Source organism: Coenobita brevimanus, chromosome 84, assembly GCF_032717465.1.
Source record: "Coenobita brevimanus isolate Jiangsu-jjx chromosome 84, ASM3271746v2, whole genome shotgun sequence".
Taxonomy (NCBI): domain Eukaryota; kingdom Metazoa; phylum Arthropoda; class Malacostraca; order Decapoda; family Coenobitidae; genus Coenobita; species Coenobita brevimanus.
In genome coordinates, this window is record NC_137037.1 from 24,221,984 (window position 1) to 24,246,403 (window position 24,420).

Here is a 24,420-nt window from a genome sequence, read left to right on the forward strand (position 1 = left end):
TATTCCTAGCCATGTGTCTGTCTGTCAGCCTATTTGTGTAGCACAGTCAAAACTGGAAAATTTATTGCGATGAAACTTGGCAGAACAGTTGCAACTGGACCACAGTTGGTAGCATTTCAATTTCATGTCGGTTGAAATTTTTTAAAGGAGTGTCTGTGCCCCTATTAACTGTCTTCACTGACATTACATTACGTCGAACGCGTCCAGCAAGGGATGTCTGGCGCCAGAGCAGCTCTTCATTGGTTTCGAATAATGGGATTTCGAGCGATGGGAAACGCAGTTGAAAAACTGCCCTCATCTGAACATTCGAACATCACACAAAATCATGTTTTCTTCAAGAAAATGTAAATCATTGGCATCGGTATACAATTCTGCGTGTAGTGGTGCAAAATCTATTGAAAGCAGATGCATATTTTTCGAGCCAGTTTAATTGAAACAACTCCTGGCCGGCGACATGAACACATGAATCGCTGAAAATTGACCATCTTCAACTTACAATGAAGACGTTTGATAACTAAATATAAATATATACGGTAATGTGGCACCGTTGCAATCAGTGCTGAGTTGTGCTTTCAGCTGTATAAACAGATTCCCTATTAAATTCAGCCATTCCGTTACAAATGAAATCGTGTAACTACAAAAGACAGATTCGAGGGTGAAGCAAGTGAAACGCTTGTTATTTCCAAATATCACAATTGCTGTCTGTAGTAGCTATGACGTCTTTCAACGCATTACCCATATGCACGGAAATACGATTTTCAAATAACCTTTGGCTTTATTTTAACTCCCATTTACATATACTGCACTTATAAGACCGATCAGTTGAATTCTGTTTTTCTTTTCATACGTGCTGTACTTTTCCAATGACGATAATATAAATTTTAAGTACTCTATGCCACATTACTAATATCCATATACACATACACTTGGTAAGCTGCTCTACTCACGCAGTTGCAAGCGCTGGTTCGAATCCTCGCAATATTTAATTAGGAGCCTCCGGTGGTGCGGTCGGTAGCGTGTTCGCCTCTCAATCTCTCCATATCATCCTCATCATCATCATCCTCAGTCGTTGAGGTCCACTGCAGGACCGGCCTATCCCTACCGAAGCAGGGACGATACAGTCAATGTATCTCTACCGAGTGGCTTAGGCTGTCTGGTAGAGACTGTATGTAGGGTCAGAAGTGCTTGTAAGTGTAATTGTAGAGTTGTAGTGGCTTTGGATGTGTGTGCAGTTTGTGAACCAAGTGTAATCGGCCCGCCTTAAGCCGACTGGGTGCAAGCATACTAGTATGCGACACTGGTTCAACCACAGCACCCCTTGTGTCCGCCAAAGTTGCAAGTGGCTTGGTGAACGCTTCCCAAAGTTTTTACAATTCTGGCGGGAGGTGAACCCGCGCTCACTAGCGTGCGAAACGCACACTCTACCACTGTACCACAGAGGCTCCATATATATATATATATATATATATATATATATATATATATATGTGTGTGTGTGTGTGTGTGTGTGTGTGTGTGTGTGTGTGTGTGTGTGTGTGTGTGTGTGTGTGTGTGTGTGTGTGTGTATGTGTGTGTGTGTGTGTATGTGTGTGTGTGTGTGTGTGTGTGTGTGTGTGTGTGTGTAGATAAATAGATAGATAGATATACAGATACATAAACAGATATTTTTATAGATAGATAGATATCGGTATAGATATACAGTAGATAGAGACAGATATAGATAGATAGACTGTTACAGATATATAGATAGACAGACAGACAGACAGACAATTCTTTATTTCATAAAAGGCTTTACACACAACTTTGTATAAAGCTATCGCAAACTGACTTAGGACCTCCCCCCACAAGGTATTTAAAAAAACAGAAATCATAGTATATCACAATGTTTGTTCATGAAATGACATTCATTAATATGAAATCATGTTTGCCTTGTTTTTCAGGACCAGTCGGATGCGTTTTGGCATGGAATCACTTAGATCTCTAAAGTAATCTAAGGACATTTCTTTGCACCAAACATTTGTCAGTTCAGTCTTGAGGTTGTCCAGACTGGGTGTCTTCTTCTCTGCCATGATTTTCTTGATCATTGCCCAGCAGTTTTCTATTGGATTTAGATCCGGATTGTTGCCTGGCCAGTCGAGGACATCAATCCAATTATCCTGAAGCCATTTTGTCACCTTTCTTGACTTGTGACATGGAGCTGAATCGTGCAAGAAAAAGTCACACCCATGAATAGCAAAAAAGTTTAACAAATGATCTTTCAGAACTTGAATGTATCTGCCACAATTCATCATCAAGTTCTTAGGAAGAAAGTAGAGGCCTTCCCTTCCCATATCACCTGAGAAACACCCCCATACCATTACTAATTGTGGGTGCTTAACAGTCGGCACCGTGAAAGCAGGGTCATATCAACTACGGGAGGCAGGGCAGCGAACCTTGGCAGAACGCACCTGGAACACTCGAGATGTGCTTTCACTGGACAACATAACTTTTCTTCACTCTTCCGATGTCCAGTGTGCATACTTCTTGGCAATCTGGATGCGCTGCTTCTTCATGCGTTCAGTGAGAAGCAGTTTCTTGGCTGCAGTGCGGCTTGGCAAGCCCAGCTCCTTCTGCAAACGGTGTTGGATAATTCGATTTGAGACGTCTCATAACAGCTGGGGATGCATTCTCATCAATTCTGCTTCTGTCAGTCGTGAATTCAATACTTCCCTTTTCAAAAGCGTATCTGTACCTCTGGAAGTTGTCCCCTTCTTTCCACCGTCATACTTGTGCTCTGATACGACATCTGGTGGGTACAGCAAGAATCTTCATGATGGTCGACTTTGCGCGTCCAGTAAGTTCATAAATCGTGTTGATAGGGACATTGTCCTGCCTCTATGCAATGATACGGACCCTCTCATCCCTTGAGCAGTACTTTCCAGGCATGACAGCTCGACTCTAGGGAAATAACAGGGCAAACAGTAATGCATACGAAAAATGAGGGAGGTGCAAGCTCGGAGCGACGGGAACATATGCTTCCACTCTCGCTTCTCGGCAAACACTGACGTGCTGAGTGTTTCACCACCTCCCGCCAACATCAGAGGAGTTGCCAGATACTTCTTGCCCCCCAGATTCACTTGGTAGAGGTGGAAACGCAAAGCAAAGACAGACAACTCTCCCATAACAGTTCTGTGTGTAGGTCCTAAGTCAATTTGCGATGGTGTACAGTACGTAAATTTATACACCATCAGTGCTGCACTAACATATGCAACATGTTCATGTTTGATATACAACACATATATATATACAACTATACACAATGAAACGTAAGTATATGCTGTTCCTAATTACCTTGAAACTACTTCATAGGAGGCTCATGATTTTGAACAAACATACTTCTAGATTTAATGGCATCAAAATCATTTTCACTCAAACACTCAACATCATATACTGTTAATATGTTCCTTATTTCTCTTATCAGAAACAGCGCATCATAAGAGTGTTCAGAAAACTTCTATTAAAAAATACACAAGGTTTGATGATAACTTTATATGCAAATCGTATCTTATGCCGGTTAATTAAATGGTTAAACGTCATAAGGTCTGCCATTCTACGTGCTTTACGGTTGCATTCCCAGGACTTTAATTTCGATATTTTCTTTATTGCCTTGTGATAACCAACTGCAAACTGTTTGAGGGGAATGTGGCACTTTGCATGAAAAACAATATTTCTGAGCCATGTATACTAAGACACTACCTTTCAAACAATTGTCTAAAAACTCTAAAATCAACACTTGAAAATTTGCTTTAAATACAGTTAAATTCGTTATAAAATTTATTCCTACAACTATTTATATCCATACAGTGAAGAAGATGACTGTCCAGAATAAAACCTAAATACTTACTTTCCTTAACAATACTGTTGCCTATCTAGTTTTGGGTCATACAGAGTCATATATAGTTCCAAGGACTTGCCATTTTCACCTTTAAAATACATGCATAGCGACTTAATGGTATTAATCTCAATATCTACATCCTTGGCTTCCTTCTCTAATATATTCTATAGTAATTGTATGCCTGTGTTGCTGAAGGAGCTAAAATAACTATACCGTCTGCATAGGCAATTATATCACTCATCGTATTAGCAAGTGCACATCCCATTTAAGAATTTGACACATTTTCAATGAGCGACACATTAAAGAGCAGTGGTGATAAGACTCCACCCTGACGTACTGCATTCATGACTTTCCATTGTTCAGATATTGTATCCTTAAGCATAGTAGCAACGATTTGGCTTCTGTACAGATAAGATAACACATTAACACAGACATGAGGGATACCAACATCTAAAAGCCAACAAGAAAGTTTAAAGTGGCTGACTTTATCAAAGATACCAGTCAAGCAGGGCAGTACTCCCAAGGTGGATGGAAAGCTGATGACAGAGAGAGCTGGAGCTCCTATTTCATCAGCCCTCGGACTAGTTCTGGACCATCCCCATTTGCTGAACTTTTTCAGTGTTTCAGTAATACAGAGAGTAGGCCAGCATACTCTCCAAAACAAGTTTCCTTAACTGTCAACACCAAACTACATGCACATTATACACTACACTTCCTTTATATTTCTTTTTTAATGGCGTCTAATGACCAAGTTTCGAAGTCCCCAGGCGGGGAGAATATAAATGCCCCTGCCATCCGCCCCTCTCACGGTGACGATTCAACGAGCTGCCTGGAACCACTGTCTCACTTCTTCATTTTTGTAACATTCTTGGACTTTCCTCTAACTTTCTCTGTTGAGCACCACCTCTCCTCTAAACCTCACTTTCTCTTCTTAACTGAGCCTCAGCTGTCTGAGGCAACTGATAGCTAACCTTATTCTGTATCCTCCTACTTCTCTATACTCATTTCAAAGCCAAAGGTGGCTGCTGCGTATGTGTAAGCAACGACTTATCTTTCTCTCGTGTTCTTGAATATGAGTCTACTAAATTCTTTACTCTCTGGCTTCGGCTTTCCTGTCATTCTCTGACTAACTATATCTGTGCTGTTTACCTACCCCTAATTGTACTGACTATGAAAAATTCTACAACTATCTTACCTCTACAATGGAACACATCCTATCCGTTTCTCCCTTCTCTGAAATCTCCATTCTAGAAGATTTTAATGTTCATCACCACCTTTGGCTCTCATCTACTTTTGCTGATCCACCTGGTGAACAAGCCTACATCTTTTCTGTCCTTAATGACCTAGTGCAGCTTGTGCAGCACCGTATGTAACCCTGACTACTTCGAAGAGAGTTCCAATGTTCTTGACCTCTTCCTTACAACTAATCCTTCTGCTTGCATTGTTAGTCTTTCCTCTCAGTTGGACTCCTCCCATCCAAACCTTATTACCTTAACCTGTCCTATCGCTCCAGTACAGCCTGTGGACCCTCCAAGGAAATATCAGTTGTGGCACTTTGGAGCTGCTGTTTGGAAGGCCCTCAGGCAGTACTTCTTTGATTTTCCCTGGAATAATTATTGTTTCCATGACCGGGAGCCATCTGAGTGTGCCATGTGCATTACAAGAGTTATTCTCTTGGGCACGGAAGCATATATTCCCTTCTCATATCCTTTGACTAGTGCAAGAAAGTCTTGGTTTAATCACGCTTGTTCTAATGCTGTCCACAACAAGGAGAGGGCCTACAAAAGGTACCGGAGCCAGCCCACCCCTGAATCACCTTTTTTTTATGTTTCTGCCTGGAATTATGCTAAGTTTTTTCTTCGCTCTGCTAAAAATAATTTCATCCATACTAAATGCTCTCAACTCTCCAACTCGAATTCTTCCCGCTCCTTCTGGCACCTTGCCAAAAACCTTTCTAACAACTTATCCTCATCATCCTTTCCTCCTCTTTTCTACTCTGATGGTTTTGTAGCTATTTCTTCTACTGATTAAACAGATATCATTGCTCAGACTTTCTCCTCCAATTCCACCTAAGACGATTCCGGTGCTGTTCCTCCATCACTTCACCCCTCCGACTTCCTCATGGCTGACATTAAAATTTCTTCAACTGATGTATTTTCTGCCATCACTGGCCTCAATACTAACAAGGCATATGGACTTGATGGGGTCCCTTCTGTTGTCCTCAAGAACTGTGCTTCTGTGCTTACACCGTGCCTAGGTAAACTCTTTCACCTTTGTCTATCAACTTGTACCATTCTTTCTTGCTGGAAGTTTGCTCTCATCCTGCCAGTCCCAAAGAAGGGTGACAATTACCAACCCTCTAACTATTGTCCAATTACTATAATATCCTGTGTCTCAAAAGTTTTTGAGCCTCTTCTTAAGAGAAAAATTTTAAAGCATTTTTCCTATCACAAACTTCTTTCTGATCGTCAGTATGGATTCCGTCAGGGACGCTCCACTGGCGATCTTCTCACCTTCCTTTCAGACTCTTGGTCATCCTCCTTTCGGGACTTTGGCGAAAGCCTTGCCATTGCACTTGACATCTCAAAGGCTTTCGATCGAGTCTGGCATAAATCTTTAATTTCCAAACTGCCCTATTATTCTAACCTTCTATTTGTGCCTTCAACTTTGGCTTCCTTTCTGGTCGTTCTATAGCTGATGTTGTAGGCGGCCATCATTCTTTTCCTGGATCTATCAACAGTGGCGTTCCGCAGGGCTCTGTCCTATCACCAACTCTTCTTTTTATTCATCAGTGACATTTTATGCTGTATATCTAACCCTGTCCACTCATACGCTGATGACTCCACCCTTCACCTTTCCATTCACATCCCGCAACGTCCATCACAGCAGTTACCTCAAGAAACAAGGGATGAGGCTATGGCACACCTAATGTCTGAACTGGTTCATATTTCTGACTGGGGTAAAAGTAATCTTGTTGTTTTTAATGCATCACAGACTTAGTCCTTACACCTATCAACCCGACAAAATCTTCCACAGGGGTACCCTCTGTTTAAAAATAGCCAGCTCAATCCTACATCATCCTTAAACATACTTGGGGTTTAATTCTCTCGGGACTTATCTTGGAAAGATCATATTACATCTCTTGTAAAATTTGCCTCCAAGAGACTAGTTGTGATAAGCTGACTCAGTACCTTCTTTACTCCTGCACAGTTGTTGACTTTATACACGGGTTTTATTCGTCCGTGTAGAGTACAACTTTCATGTGTGGGGAGGCCCCGCACATACATCTCTTCTCAATAGGGTGGAGTCAAAGGCATTTCGTCTCATTAATTCATCTCCTCTTACTGGCTCCCTTCAACTTCTGTCTCATCGCTGCACTGTTGCATCTTTATCTCTATTATATCGCTACTTCATTGGTCACTGCTCCTCTGAACTGTGTGCTTGCATCCCCTTCACCTCTACGACAGGCGTCTAGCAACAAACCCTCATCCCTTTTCTGTCCAACTAGCTTATGTAAGAGTTAACCGTTACTCCCAGTCCTTCGTTTATGCAAAGGTCAGCTCTGGAACTGTCTCCCTCTGTCTGCCTTTCTTACTTCCTACGATCTCCAGTCTTTCAAACGCAGTATGTCCGGGTATCTCGAAATGAACTGATCTTAAATTTGTCTCTCTCTCTCTCTCTCTCTCTCTCTCTCTCTCTCTCTCTCTCTCTCTCTCTCTCTCTCTCTCTCTCTCTCTCTCTCTTTTGGGGGGAATTAATGGTTTCCGGGCTCCTGGCCTTTGGTTCCTTCTTCTTTGCATTTAAAAAAAAAAAAAATGCATTAGAGTCTGAAGATCTGTATTTTAAAATTGTATCCTTTAAAACCAAACAAGCTGTGAAAGTGAAATGATTTGTCCGAAATCCATGCTGTCTTTCATTAGAAGATACATAATGCAATATTTTATACTTCAAACAATATTCAAATATTTTTAGGAAAACAGTAGACGATATAATGGGCCTATGATTTTCAACTGCACTTTCATCTTTAGTATTATCCTTGACAAGAAGTAAGATAACACCAAAAGTCGTTTCGTCTGGCACATAACCATGTACAATGAACGAGGAAAAAGGGTTAGCTACCAGTCTTGCTACGCTCATTAGACTGAACTTTAAGTTATTGGAATGAAAGTCATCATAACCAGTAACACTGTGTAACTCACCAATTGTTTTATTAACATTAGTTGTGTTGATAAGTCCTACCGTCTTACCTTTACAAATACTCATTTAATCTCTTATTCCAGTATTTAAAATCGCCCTTATTCTGACAAGCACTATCATCAAGAGCCTCTCTGTATCTACGGGAAAATGTTTCAGCAATAAGTTGGGAATCACATTTGCTCTCTATTTTCATATTTATTGCATATAGTTTTTCTCACTTCTTTCCAAATTGCAGCATACCTTTTATTACTTATAAAATAAGCCAATATTTTATTACGTATCTGACTCTCATTAGGTTTAATAAAATTCAGTTCCTTCTTAAATATCTTTCTACAATGTTTCATATCCTCAGTTTCATTACCAAATAAAGGACACTCAGTCTTTTTCCATCTAATAAATTTATCTCTTGCATCCTTATATACGTCAGCCACATGATCAGTCCAACCTGGTTTCACTTCATACTTTTTAGTAGCCTTAATTACATTCTTTACAGGACTCTTTAACTATGGTTCAGAGGGTTTGTATACACTTTGAACTCCCTTAAATGCGTAACATTATTACACCTGTATGAACAACAATCTAAACTCATAATTCATTAGACCATGTTTAATGATACCTTCACCTACCTTTTGTTTATATACTGTTATTACTTCAGCAGAATTAAATAACTGACAGGTAACAAACTGTGAACAACAAGCCTCTGTATACACAAATTTATTTTGCATCAACCTATTTACCTGGAATAGATAGATATATACAGTAGATTCATATAGATAGATAAATAGATAGATAGATATAGATAAAGATATAGATATAGATATAGATAGATTTAGATATAGATATATAGGCAGATAGATAGAAATAGATATATAGTTACATAGATATTTAGATAGATACATTTATATATAGATAGATAGATAGACAGGAACATAGTTACACAAATATTTAGATATTTATATATGGCTACATAGAGATACATTTTTTCCGAGAGAGAGAGAGAGAGAGAGAGAGAGAGAGAGAGAGAGAGAGAGATACATTTCTATATAGATAGATATATACACAGATACATAGTTACACAGATATTTAGATAGATAGATAGATAGATACGTTTACATAGAGATATATAGACAAATATATAGTTACACAGATATTTAGTTATTTATATTTAGATATATAGAGATACATTTTTATGGACATATATAGGTAGACAGATAGATATAGATATAGAGATTTATAGATATAGATAGATAGATATACGTATATATGTATGTATAATTCCAACACGGCTCGTCATATTCACACCAGCGAATATATCTATCTATCTATTGCCAGACGCCTCAATCCCGTTCGGGGTGGCCACAAACAAATCGTCTCCACATCGGCCTGTCCCCCGCCATTTCACTGCCCCGCTCCCAACTCACACCCCCCTCTCTCATATACCTCTCCACCCCATCCCTTCATCTCATCCTTGGCCTCCCCCTCCCTCTTCCCCCCTCCACCTCATTCACATACACTCTCTTCGTCATCTTTCACCCTCCATCCTCTCCACATGGCCAAACCACCTCAGTGTATTCCTCCTAACGCTTCCTATCACATCCACATCCACACCACAACGCTCCTTTATATCCTTATTTGTCAGCCTGTCTCTCCATGTGACTCCACAGGCTCCTCTTAAATAACTCATTTCCACTGCTTTCACTCTTGACTTGTGTCCTTCCAGCAACGTCCAAGCTTCACTTCCATACGTTAGAGTTGGTATCACAATACTGTCATGTAGTAACTTTTTCACATCAGTGCTCACTTCCCGGTTTCTTATCACTGCTTTCAAGGAACCAGCAACCTTTCTTCCCTGCTGTACCCTTTCAAGCACTTCACCCTCCAAACCTCCATCCTTACTCATCACAATACGCAAGTACTTAAACGTACTCACATTTTCCAATTCCTCACCATCGAACCTCGATGTACATTCACTGACTTCACCTCTCTCAAAGACCATCACTTTACTCTTCCCTACATTCACCTTTAGATTCCGTTTCTTACACACTCTCCCAAACTCATCCATCAAGCCTTGCAGCACTCCTTCGTGTTCACTCAACAACACAGTATCATAACACACTTCTACCTATCAGCACAATCACATCCAAGTCACCACCACAACAAGTCATCACCACACAACCACAGCTACCATCACCACTTTACCACTTCCAAGTAAGCAAAACCGTAAATCATTCGTGCATGAAATAGGGAGTTTCCAAACACTACCCTCTCTCACCAGGGCCAGTCCAACATCCACTACCCTACCATGTACCTCTTTTATTACCCCATCCATGTACAGATTGAACAACCATGGAGACATGACACATCCCTGTTTCAACCCAACCTCCAAAGAGAAAAATTCACTCAGTTCACCATCCACACGCACTGCAGCCTTAGCACCATCATACATACTCTTCACAGCATTCAACAACTTCCCATCTACTCAATATATTCTTAATACTTTCCACAATCCTTGTCTATCCACCCTGTCATATGCTTTCTCCAAATCCATGAAAGCCGCATACAACTTCTTTCCCTTCTCTAGAAACTTTTCCACTAAAGATCTAAGAATGAATATCTGATCTACACAACCTCTTCCCATCCTAAAGCCTCCCTGTTCTTCTCCAACTAATTCCTCTGTTCTTTCTCTAACTCTGTCAATATGTATCCTACCATACACTTTTCCTATTATACTAAGAAGACAGATGCCCCTATGATTACCACACACTTCTTTTTCCCGTTTTCCTTTGTACAAGGGAATAATTATACCTGACTTCCAATCCTCTGGGACTCTACGTTCCTCCCAAGCCAATCTGCACATTTTCCATATCCATTCTACTACTATCTCTCCCCCATATTTCAGTATTTCACCACACACTCCATCAATTCCTGGGGCTTTCACCTATTTAACTTTCTTCATTGCCTCCACAACTTCTATCCTACTGATTTCTTCCTGTCTTCTCACCTCCCTCCTTCTCCCAGCCATTCCTTAGCCACTTATACTCTCATTACTTCCATCCTCTATGTTCAACAATTCCTTAAAGTGTTCTCTCCATCTGCTCACTTTTTCTCCCTTCTCCACTAGTAATATACCATTTTTATCTTTCACTCCCCTGCTAATTTCACTTCCATCCTGTCTTACTCTTTTCACCTCTTTCCAGAACATTTTCTTACAGTCCCTCCACTTTACACTCAAGTTCCTTCCAAATTCCTCATCCGCTCACTTCTTACTCTCTCTTACTAATCTTTTCACCTCTCTCTTTCTTTCTACATATAAATCTCTCTTCCGCCTCTCAACTTCTTCCACGCCCCAATTTCTCATCCATTCATTGTATGCTTTCTTCTTTTGTGCCACAGCCTGTCTCACCTCTTCAGTCCACCACGCTGTTCCTTGCACACCCCTCCGTCTTCTCTTCATCCCACACACCACATCACATGCTGTACATATTTCTTCTGTAAATATCCTGCACACACCTTCCACGTCCCCCATCTGCTCCAATTCATATTTGCCCATTGTTCCTCCACTTCTCTCTTATACTCTGCCTTTTTTTCATCCTCTTGTAACCTTTCCACTCTCCTTACATATACTCCTTCTTCCCATCCTTCCCTTCTTCTATTTCTCCATCCTAATTGGATCTTGATTCTGGCCACCACCAAGTAGTGGTCAGAAAGTCCACTCCCCCAACCTCTTTAAGCTCTTGCATCCATTACACATTTTCGCATCCTTTCATCCACACACACATAAACAATCATTGCCTTCCTTTCATTCAGTTCACCACCCACCCTTCTCATCACTCGCAATGTATACCTGTGGATCATTTTGTGCCTGAAGGGGGTATTGGCTATCACCAACCCCCTCCCAGCACAAATGTCCACTAATGCACTGCCATTCTCATCTATCTCAGCAGGCACAACCCACTCACCAACTATTCCATCCACCTTCACATTCCCTACTTTACAATTCATATCACGGATCAAAAACACTCTCTCATTTCTTCCAAACTTTTCCATGCACACTTCCACATTTGTCCAGAACTCTTCTTTCACTCTGCTTGCACGATCTTGCGTTGGCGCATACACACACCCAATCGCCCACATTTGTGTTCCAACTTTCAATCTTTCCTACACAATCCTTGTCCCAGCTGATCCATACTCTCTTATGTTCTTCCATCTTTAATCACAACTATACATACTCCTTCTTTTGCCCTCTCATTCTCACCTACTCCTGCACATATACCCCATCCATACTCCCATTCTCTCACACTCTCACCTCTCCATATCGTTTCAGTTATTCCGCATACATCAACTTTCGCACCCTCAAGCACCTGGACAATCTCTCTTTTTCACCTCATCATTCGCTCACCTTACATTCCACATTCCGATTACCATGTCCTTTGTCCGGTCCTTGGTCGTCATCTTTTGGTCAGTCCTTGTCCGAGGCTTATTGTTTGTCATTTTAGTTAGTTGTTTCCCGGGGAGGGGCACTAACCCTCCGCCAACCCTTTTAGTCACCTTTTACGACAAGCAGGGATACTGGGGTTTATTCCTTAAAAAAAAAAAAAAAAAAAAAAAAACAGGGGGAATATATATATATATATATATATATATATATATATATATATATATATATATATATATATATATATATATATATATCATGTATATGTGTGTGTGTGTGTGTGTGTGTGTGTGTGTACTGGCGACTAACTGGTTGCTTGGAAAGCGCAGGCGAATAAGGAATATCAACACCAGGGATTGTAGGAACGTCTTTAATGGTGACGTTTCGTAATATCTAATTGCATCATCAGACCTAAAAAAATATATATTTTAGCTATGGTAAAAATATTTTGTCTTTGATCAAACTTTGCGTCGAAAACGATATCTAAAAGTATACTGAGACAAATGGATATCCTACCTAAATTATGCAAAAGCCAGAAAAACAAAACAAAACCATATTCATCCCGCACAATATCTCCAAAAGTTCTCAATTAATTTCAATAAAATTTTGTGGAAAAGTGGGTCATGGGACAAGGACACATTGATTAAATTTTGGAGCATATCCGGATCCTACGTATTCCACACATCTCCACTGATCCATATCCGGATCCATTTTAATGGCACTGAAGGTGGTATGCGCTCTCTAAGTACTTTCTAGTCTTAATACAGTTTCTATCTTCGCCAAGTGGGGGTGGCTTTTATCTTTTTGTATTCATTATAACGACATGCTTTTCGAACTACAGGAGTTAGTTATATGTGGCCTTCATTAACTTCTTTTTTATTCGTGACCTTTCCTGAACTAATATTGCCAGATGCAAGAAAAGTAAATTACCCAATGACGTAATACGCTTAAGTCGTTTTGAATAACTATAGCTAAAAGGGGCATACCATAGTTTTATACAACCTCATAAACGTGTCGGAGCTAATTATACCTTGTCAGACTACAGTAATCACTCATTTTGGTTACAAAAGGAAAGAGGTGTGGCAAATGACAGCTGGAAGTCACTGATATGAGGGTGTGCATAAGGTTGATATATTTAAGTGCTAACACTCAGGCTCTGATAACTCACCCGTAGCTGAACTAAATCGTCTGGTGTCTGATAGAGTAGAATGATAAACTTATACCGACCAAGATGGCGTAACGGTATCAGTGCTAACCCTCTCGTGGTGTCTTTCTCATATTATATTTTCCGCTAACGCCAGACACTTCTATTCGGTAGATGGTGAGTCGCTGATGCCTGAGTAAAAACTGTCATTATTAACTCTCTCAGGTTCAGAACAACTCTATTATCTTATTTAATCTTAATCTAGACGATATTTTCCCAGCGGAGAGTGATCTACAAGATCCTGAAAATGTTTGCCATTAATACATACCAGCATGATACTTTTGTAGCGATCGAAAAATTGCTGTGTTGAAAAGCGGACGGTAACGGAATGAATACTAGTAGCCTGGCGGGGATAGCGAGAGGGCTGGGTTTATGGAAAGGTTTTCTTAGCTCACTATTAATCCCTTCAAAGAACAAAGTTTATTTATTTATTTATTTTATCTGTCCAGTATTCCTTTCCTGTTACAGCGGATTTTTTCGAGATTTTTTTTTTTTTACTTCGAAATGGAGGAGTTAGATACAGCCTTCATTAACTCATTCATTACTAGAGTTTTTTCTTGAGCTGCATAATTTCGTCTTCACCAGAATTACCAGAGATCCAGCTGATCAAATTTCAAAGTACAATTCAAAACTTTCTGAGATCGCTTCCAAAATACACTCTAATTCGTTTAAATAAAAACGAATGAAATTTTGCGAAAGTACAGTAATTTGGGTTAGAGTGCATACTTTCTTGCTTTCTCGAAATTGCTTTAGAACCTACTAAGATATTGTCAAACTAATCAAACATTATGGCAAAAGCCGAAATATTATTGCACGTACAGTATTTTGGAAGGTAGAGCCAGTGAAAATGCTAGTGAGAGGGGTGCAGTGCTTTCCCTACACTGACCTAAGCTGTCTCAAAAGAGCTGAGGGAAAAGATGTTGAGGGTTAGGTGGAACTGAGGAAGAGAGGAAAACTCAGGTGTACTGGTTGGAGGTAAATCGGTGAACTTTGTGTCGAGAAAGAATTAAAAGTAGTGTTGAGGTTGAGTGTGAGGGAAGATATTGATAAAATGACACTCTTGGGGATAGAACGAGAGAGAGAGAGAGAGAGAGAGAGAGAGAGAGACAGACAGACAGACAGACAGACAGACAGACAGACTTAAATCAGGCAGCAATAAAATTAACACTAAGACTTCTGTGACTTGCTCTCAACTGAATAAAATCATGTGGCGTTACCTAGAATGAAATAAGAGAAAAGACAGCCATGAGAGAGTGAATGGCACTCCTATTAATACTCTGGTTTTTGTGAATCTCTATGCTGAATAAAATTGTCTGGGAGTCTCGCGCTTTGCGATTTCCTGCAGTTTCCTGCCGTCATGTCGCGCACGATCGCCAAAAATTCTTTCGTATCTTTCTGACACTCCCGGGTACCATCCCTACCAAATGGAAAACAGTTTAAGTCGATGTCTATTGTTCTCGTGAAAGAAACGAATACACACACACACACACACACACACACACACACACACACACACACACACACACACACACACACACACTTTTAGATAGATAGATAGATAGATGTAGATATAGATATAGATAGTTCACCTTTTAGGTGAAACAAAAATGTTGAATGCTTGGATGATGGGCGAATGAATCACTTCATTGACATACTGTTTGACAGTATTCCAACTGGATCTTATCTCACCCCATCTATATATAGTTAGGAATTAGGATTAGATGTTGATGATAATAATAATGACAATATAATGCCATTACGTGTGTAGGCTTGTCATATGCCTTTAATCCTATCAAGACGAAAATGCCTTTCTTAAACTGAATGAAATAGCTTGGCAGCAACAAGAATAAAATAGTAAACTGAAAGTTGGTTGAGGCTGTTTTTATACCTCCGACCACCTATGGTGGAGGAGGCTTTAACCTCTTTATGCCCCGTGTCCCCAATATGGGACGGAACTGGGCATTTTCAAAATTTAATAAAGAAGGGAACCCCTGGATAGGGACCTATGAGCTTCGCGACCATGAGCCGACAGGCGGAGGGCGGTACGTCTAGCAGCCTTCCGGCAAAGTCCCTCGCACAGCAGCTCTGGGAACTAAAGGGTTAAGTGACTGGTCTGTACGTCCGAGCCTGTGTGGATGCGTACGCGCGTTCGTAACACTTTTCTAGTGCGATATCTCCTGAACCCCTCGACGGATTTCGACCAAACTTTTTTCAGAGATAAAGTATGAAGGAACGGTGAAATGATTAGGTCAGCGAGGTTAAGGGGTCAAAGGTCATGGTCATAAGAAAGTAGACACGATATCTCCTGAAACCTAAGACGGAATTCGACAAAAATTTTGTCAGTGATACAGTGTCACGAATCGATTCGCGACATTTCCTTTTTGTGAGAAGCCACGAACTATTAGTGGAAAACTCACTGTGTATCGCTCAGTTAACCGTTTCTCTCTCCATTTCGGGGTATACTTTTCAAATCATTCGTCACCGTTTTCAGGGGTGACCGATTTGATGCACGTCACTAAGTGCGCTACTGAGCGATACTATTGTTTCTTTATCGTTCACCTCTGCTTGCCTAAACCGTTAGCCACGCCTTCTGGTAGCTTGTGCGTCCTGCCTGTACATTATTTGAATTCAGTCTTGTGTTTGCTGTGGCGGAGAAAGGTTCTGTGCTCAACAAGTTGGAGAGGTCAGCTAGCACTCCAAGCTCCACTAGTACAGTAATCCCAGTACTCCCACCCTAGTGGTGATACATAGCATTCATCGACTGGTATTTCTTTTGTGTATTTCCTAGTTTTAAGAGCTTAGTTAAGGTGTTTTTCCTAGCCGTAAGTATTTAGCTATTGTGAGAGTGAGTGAGTGCGTCTCATTTAATTGATTTGAATTGTAACGTTAAATTTATTTTTGTGATTAATAAATTTAACAGTTCCTTTCTTGAGCTTAATGTAAGTAAACTCTTGTTTCATTTAATCCAAATTAAGCTTATTTTCCATATAGCTCCTAGCTTGCATAAACATTTACTATTCATAACTGGTACTTAGACCAGTCTTGTTGTATTAACTTAAAATCCGTTGTGCCAGGAGTTAATGCATCAGCAAGAACCTGATGTTATTATTATTAGTATTAGTTATTTATTGTCAGGGGTGATGTAACTTTCTCCAGAGGCTAACAGTACAGTAATTCAGCAATTGTGAGTAATTAGTCTCTGCTGTGTACTGTTGAGGAAGTTTATAAATTCTCGTTCTCAGAGAATCGTGCTAAGCCAGCGTAAAGTAATCGTTGCTTGATGTAGCAAGACAATCATTGTCTCTGCTCTTCAATATTATTGAATATTATTATCAATTTAAATAATATTTAAGCATTTATATCAAAATTACCGTGATATTTTAAAAACCCCGTGACAATTGGCGACCTCATTCCAGGATATTAACTCCTAGCTCTAAAGCTATTCACGAGATAGTGCTCACTCATTCATATTTAGGTATTTATCATTAAAGTTTATAGGCACAAGCTTACTGGTGTTTACCCTTAATTTAGCAAGTGAATTTTGCTTTATTAATCAATAGAATACTTAACTCTAGTTTATTTTTGGTAACGCCAGACAATTTTATTCGCTTCTGGGAAGTCGCCGTACCATTGTGTTTATTATTGAGTCTTCCCAGTCATTTACATTTTTTATTTATTCTTTGCCAGTTAACTGGATAAGACTGGTCACCACTAGCTTGTGTCTGTACTCTTTACTTTTGTTTATTAGTATTCGTCGCTAAGCAGTCAGTACTCAATTTCGGTTTGCTTAATAAATTAGCGAAATGGCTACTACTGTATTTTTACAGGAAGCCAAAGAAATGGGTCTTTCGGGCCCAACCGAAATTAAAGAGTATATACTCTCACGGCATAATCAGGAGCAGCAGCGCGAGAATGATGCCCGTGAAGAGCTTAAGATTCAGCGCGAATACGAGCGAGAACAGCGCGAACAACGTGAAAGAGAGCGTGCATATGAACAAGAGCAGCGTGAGAAAGAGCGCGAATACGAGCGAGAACAGCGCGAATACGAGCGTGAACAACGCGAGGGAGAACGAGAGCACGAACGTGCCGAACGTGAGGCACGTGAAAAACACGAATATGAAATGATGAAGCTCAAGCGAGATTCCTTGGCTTCAGATACACCTGGTGCAGTTGGTCCAAGCTCCACGAGCATTCTTCCTGCACATGTCCTGGCGACCCCACGCATCAAGCTTCCTTCATACAAGGAAAGTGAGCGAATCGAGCCGTACATAGCTCGTTTTGAGGACATGGCAGACATGTATCAACTGGATGAGGCAGCTAAGCGGATCAAATTTCTTAGTTTATTTGAGGGCCCTGCCCTCGATATTCTCCACAGAATTCGTGGAGACAATCTCACATATGAGATGATGAAAGCTGCACTCATTAAGGCGTATGGTCTCACAGTAGACGACGCCAAAGTTCAGTTCATGCGAGCTCGTCTCCAAGACAAGGAGACAGCTGTTCAGTTCCTTGATCGTCTCACAGCTTACTTAAATGAGTGGATGGAGAAAGATGAAACTCCTTCCACGCGTGAGGGGATAATTGACCTTATGCTGCGTACACAGCTAGAGAGGTGGTGGCCTGCTGAGCTCATAGCACAGCTTAAGATCTGCCAGGTGAAAGATGCCAGCCAAATGGCAGAGAAGGCTGACGCATTCTTTACTGCATACGGGTATCAAGCTCGTAAGCAAAACACCTGGAGCAGAAAAGATACTGCCAAGTCTGGGAAGCCGTCTCAGACTGAATCCCAGCACCAAGGCCGTTCTCAGAGTAATGGTCAAGGTCCAAAACCGCAGTGGAAGGACCAGGGGCAAAACACTCAGAAACCTGAGTGGAAGAGGTACAACAAGTACCCTAACCAGCAGCAGTATCAGCCACGCAACCGACCGACGGGACAAAGTTTTTCACCACCAACTCAAAAGAGGCAGGAAGCGAATGCAGCCTTCATTCCTCAGCAGCAGCCTGGTGGTCACGTCCCTACCAGTGTGGGTACTTCCCCACAGTTCACTAGTCCCACAGTGACAGTGAACCCCCCTCCACAGATGGCCAGTGTTCCATCTTCTCAAGTATATAACCCTCAAGGCACAATGTTTGCCACATCAATTCAGCAGCCTCATGAGTGGCTAGCTGCTTCCTCCACAGGCCCTCCCACAGGTGACAGTACCTTCCTTGTTCAGCCAGGGTTAGTGGGAGACATTCCTGTGAAGGTCCTGAGAGACAATGGTTCCTCAGGTTGCTCTGTTAAGCAGAGTTTAGTTCGGCCTGAGCAGTATACAGGTCGACAGATCCATGCAAAGCTTATTGATGGATCAGTGAGATTGTTCCCTGAGGCATGTATCCAGGTGGCATCTCCATTTTACACTGGTATGACACTTGCGGTTGTCATGCCAGAGCCTCTATTTGACTTTATAGTAGGCAATATTAATGGAGTCAAGGATAGTTGCTCCAATGACGCTACTCAGACTTCGGCTGCTGCGGTAACACGAGCCATGACTGAGGCTCCAGACTGTGTCACCCCAGTGATCATTGAATCGCCGCAAGATCTGATGTGTAGTCAACTTGTTGTGCAAGAACAACAATCTGACCCGACACTTGCTACCGTGCGGAACAAACAAAAGGGTCGAGTGATTAAGTATTCACGGGGAGGTCGAGCCAAGTTCCTTCGCAAACAAGGACGGCTCTACCGTGAGTCACGAACACCCGAGGGCGAGGTTCGACTGCAGTTTGTCGTTCCCGCCAAGTACCGCCTCGCAGTGTTACAATGGGGTCATTGTTCAGTCTCAGGAGGTCACATGGGCAAAAGGAAGACCCAGGGCCGTATCTGAGGTGACTTTTTCTGGCCAGGGATGGGACGGGACATAGATAGTTTTGTCCGTTCCTGTAGTGTGTGCCAAAGTATCACCACTAATCAGGGACATGCCCTTCCTGTGCCATTTGTAACCACACCCATAATCTCTGAGACAGTTGAGAGACAGGGTAGTGGTGAAGTGGGTGCAGACCTGACGTCTCGCCCATTGGCCCCACAGGACACATTATGTCCAGGGCCTGTACATACATATTATGTACCGTAAGTTAGGGGGAAGTTGAGAGGCGACTTGAGGCTATGGAAGACCCAAGTTTGCAAGGATTCTCAGCTTCCCGATACTAATATAAGTATTGTAGGTTAAGGGGGAAGTTCGAGAGAGAACTCCGCAGAGGCGACTTGAGGCTATGGAAGACCCAAGTTTGCACAAGGATTCTCAGCTCCCCGATACTAATTTAAGTACTGTAGGTTAAGGGGGAAGTGAGAACTCTGCAGAGGCGACTTGAGGCTATGGAAGACCCAAGTTTGCACAAGGTTTCTCAGCTCTCCGATATTAATATAAGTACTGTAGGTTGAGGCACAGGTTGAGGACCCGTGTGCAGTTCGAGGCTATGGAAGACCCGAGTTTGCACAGGGATTCTCAACTTGCCGACCATAATCGTGTGCTAAAATTAATGGCGACCTCGAGTGTACTTTTCATAGCATGTACTGACTGCTAGCCAGAGAGAGTAATTGTAACATAATAAGAATTTTGTCTCATTGACACTTTTGATGCTCCACCTTAATTGGTTTTGCAGGTTCAGCAATGGGTGTAGCAGTTTTGCTGTGCGGACCAGCTGATCATCTGCCGCACGCTGCTGCCTCTTCTCCTCTGCCTTCGTCGTCGCCATATTATTTACTGTGTCATTTTACACGTAGGTACAGTTACACTACAACTGTCACACCTACACCGTGTATTACATACACCACGCTACACAACAATTAGTTGTCAGTGTAAATGTAGCGAATTTTCGCTCAGTTTGACCTGAGTACAGGATTTTCACCGTCGTCACGGAGTTTTTCCCTCAAGCTTGCTTCTATTAACGTAAATACGAGGTTTTTTCACTCACTGGCGACTGCGATTTTCTCCTGTAGCAGGATAGCACACACACCACAGTGTGAATCTTGTGTGACTGAGTTAGGATTTATATGTATGTATATTGAAATCATTCTTCTGAAGGAAGAAAGATTTAATTTTCATGGGGCGTAATGTCACGAATCAATTCGCGACATTTCCTTTTTGTGAGAAGCCACGAACTATTAGTGGAAAACTCACTGTGTATCGCTCAGTTAACCGTTTCTCTCTCCATTTCGGGGTATACTTTTCAAATCATTCGTCACCGTTTTCAGGGGTGACCGATTTGATGCACGTCACTAAGTGCGCTACTGAGCGATACTATTGTTTCTTTATCGTTCACCTCTGCTTGCCTAAACCGTTAGCCACGCCTTCTGGTAGCTTGTGCGTCCTGCCTGTACATTATTTGAATTCAGTCTTGTGTTTGCTGTGGCGGAGAAAGGTTCTGTGCTCAACAAGTTGGAGAGGTCAGCTAGCACTCCAAGCTCCACTAGTACAGTAATCCCAGTACTCCCACCCTAGTGGTGATACATAGCATTCATCGACTGGTATTTCTTTTGTGTATTTCCTAGTTTTAAGAGCTTAGTTAAGGTGTTTTTCCTAGCCGTAAGTATTTAGCTATTGTGAGAGTGAGTGAGTGCGTCTCATTTAATTGATTTGAATTGTAACGTTAAATTTATTTTTGTGATTAATAAATTTAACAGTTCCTTTCTTGAGCTTAATGTAAGTAAACTCTTGTTTCATTTAATCCAAATTAAGCTTATTTTCCATATAGCTCCTAGCTTGCATAAACATTTACTATTCATAACTGGTACTTAGACCAGTCTTGTTGTATTAACTTAAAATCCGTTGTGCCAGGAGTTAATGCATCAGCAAGAACCTGATGTTATTATTATTAGTATTAGTTATTTATTGTCAGGGGTGATGTAACTTTCTCCAGAGGCTAACAGTACAGTAATTCAGCAATTGTGAGTAATTAGTCTCTGCTGTGTACTGTTGAGGAAGTTTATAAATTCTCGTTCTCAGAGAATCGTGCTAAGCCAGCGTAAAGTAATCGTTGCTTGATGTAGCAAGACAATCATTGTCTCTGCTCTTCAATATTATTTAATATTATTATCAATTTAAATAATATTTAAGCATTTATATCAAAATTACCGTGATATTTTAAAAACCCAGTGACATACAGTTTGGAGGTACAGTGAACTGAGCAGGTCAACATGGTCAAGGAGTCAAAGGTCAAGGTCATATCGGGTCGACTTAGTGTATCTTTAGTCTTATTTCAACCCACAATGAACCCTGTCATGGAGGTTGTATGACGAGTCTGTGCGCAAGGTTTAGCGGAGGCATACTGAGCGACGCTTTGCGTTGACAGCTCGGGACCCGAGTTCTTGGCGTTTCATTAAACCATGCGGTCACAGAAGTCACTCTTACGCCGAATGGACTCTCTCAAAGGTAGCCCTAGCCAAGTGAACGGGGTCAGATATTCTGTACTATGATAGCCTAGTCTCGGATTCCTGTTTTAGCATAGGGTAAGCTGGGTTTAGCGAAATATAAGTCCTCGGTATGATGACTCCTTTTATTCCGTGATTTTCATACCCCCTGACGATGTTTTTTATCAAGCGGAGACGCCTCGTGGTCAAGGGGCTAGGATCACTTCCATGTATTCATTCTACTAGAGGTATTCCCAGTGCTAAATAAAGCCATCTCCAGGCCATTTTTTTTATGCTTAAGGTGGCCCCGCAGTAGTGAAAGTGTTAATGAAGGCTATATCTAAACCCTCCAGCATGGTAAAGCATCGTTCCACACCGAATAATATCGTAATGCAGGAAGATTTTTAAAACACTGAAAATAAAAAAAAAGGAGGGGAAGGGAGCAGCAAAGAAGATGCCGTCAACGACTGTGTGTGTGTGTGTGTGTGTGTGTGTGTGTGTGTGTGTGTGTGTGTGTGTGTGTGTGTGTGTGTGTGTGTGTGTGTGCGCGCGCGAGTGTGTGTTTCCAACTAGTGACATGGAGTCCGTATCCTGAGGGCTACCAGTCCTCCTACGTGTCACAAACTGTCACGTGTTACTTTTACGTCCCTAATGCCGGTTATACTTGAAACATGCAAGGACTGTTTCATTCAGCACCTGTGTGGTGGAATTGATAGGAGTGTCTTCATTACATTTCGGCAGGTGCTGTGGAAGATCAGAACAGTGCTCATTAGGGAAAGTCAAATAATTAGACTGTTCCTTGCCTCAGCCTGGAATCGATCAAGCGTCCTTTAGGACTGGAGCCCACTGCTCTTTCCAACATTTTAATAAAAGCACTGCCTGCTAAAACTTCGCCTCCGTCTGGCGAGGATAACCCAACTTTGGCAGGAAGAAACACCGTGGCTATGCCAAAACTGTAACTTTTACCAGCGCCACTTTAAAAGTGCGTTAAGTCTTAGATCTAATATTTAATCTTTTACATGTTTATTGTGTTTTATTCAGGATATGCATCTGTAAATAATTTCATCTCTTATCACCATCATTATCATAATCATCATCATAATCCCCTAAATACACATGATATATATAAGAGATTAAGGAAGAGGAACAAGAACAAAAAAAATGTGAAGAATAAAAACCAACAGGGTAGACAAAGAACCGGTCCACACATGCATTCACACGTTATTCAAGTTTTCAAAATCCTTGGCTCCACTTCACAGGCCTAAATTTTACCACACACACACACACACACACACACACACACACACACACACACACACCAAAAAATGTAGCACCAAAAAATGTATGGCATCAGTCCAGATGAAATTAAGGCAGTGCGGCTGTTGGGCAGTGCCCAGCCCATCCTTCCACCACCAAACTGTGCAGCAACGATAGACGAGCCAGGGACTTGTTCCTACCACCCAGCATCACTGCCATGATCCAGCCCATGGACCAGGGAGTCATAGAGAGTGCCAAGAGGCACTACAGAAACCAGTACCTACAACAGTGCCTCGTTGTGACTGAGGATTAGATGAACCTGGAGGATTATGAGGGCACCAGAGGCGACAAGACCCTGCAGAATGTCAAGAACTACACCATTAAGGATGCCATCTTCAGATGGGCAGAATCGTGGAAGAAAGTGCAGCTTGCCATGCTGAAGAAAATGTGGTGCAAACTCCTCAAAATTCCCAACACTTTACCACCACAGTATGATTTCGAGGGTGTTGAGCCACCAAGGAAGGCAGAATTGTTGGCAGCTACAAAGCAGGCGAACCACGCTGAGGAGAAGCTGCTAGAGTGGCTGGATGAAGATGTCGGTGTGCCTGGCTACCATCACCAAACGGAGGAGTTTGTGGCAGACCTCCAAGATGACAGGACACCAGAAAAGGATGAAGAAACACAGGAGGAGGAGAAGAGCAGACACCTGGACCGTCCCTACTTGCAGGCATTGATGCTGTCAACACAATACTGAGCATTATAGACTGAGCTGGATGGTCTCTTGCTTAACATATCAAGGTCATACGGCTCATCAGGCCGGAGTTAATGTACCAACAGCAGCCAAGCATGATCCAGCCTAAAAATCTCCCAGTTTTTCAAGCCCCTGCCCTCTCCTGTTGCCAAGAGGATCCACACAGTCAGAAACATCTACTATCTGTTGTACCAGCCTCCACATTTCCTCAGGATCCAGCACCACAGCTTCCAAGACCCAACCCTTAGCACTTCAGGACTCTTTATATCAGATGTAACACTAGAGCCACCAGACGCCATCTCTGCCGACAAGGACG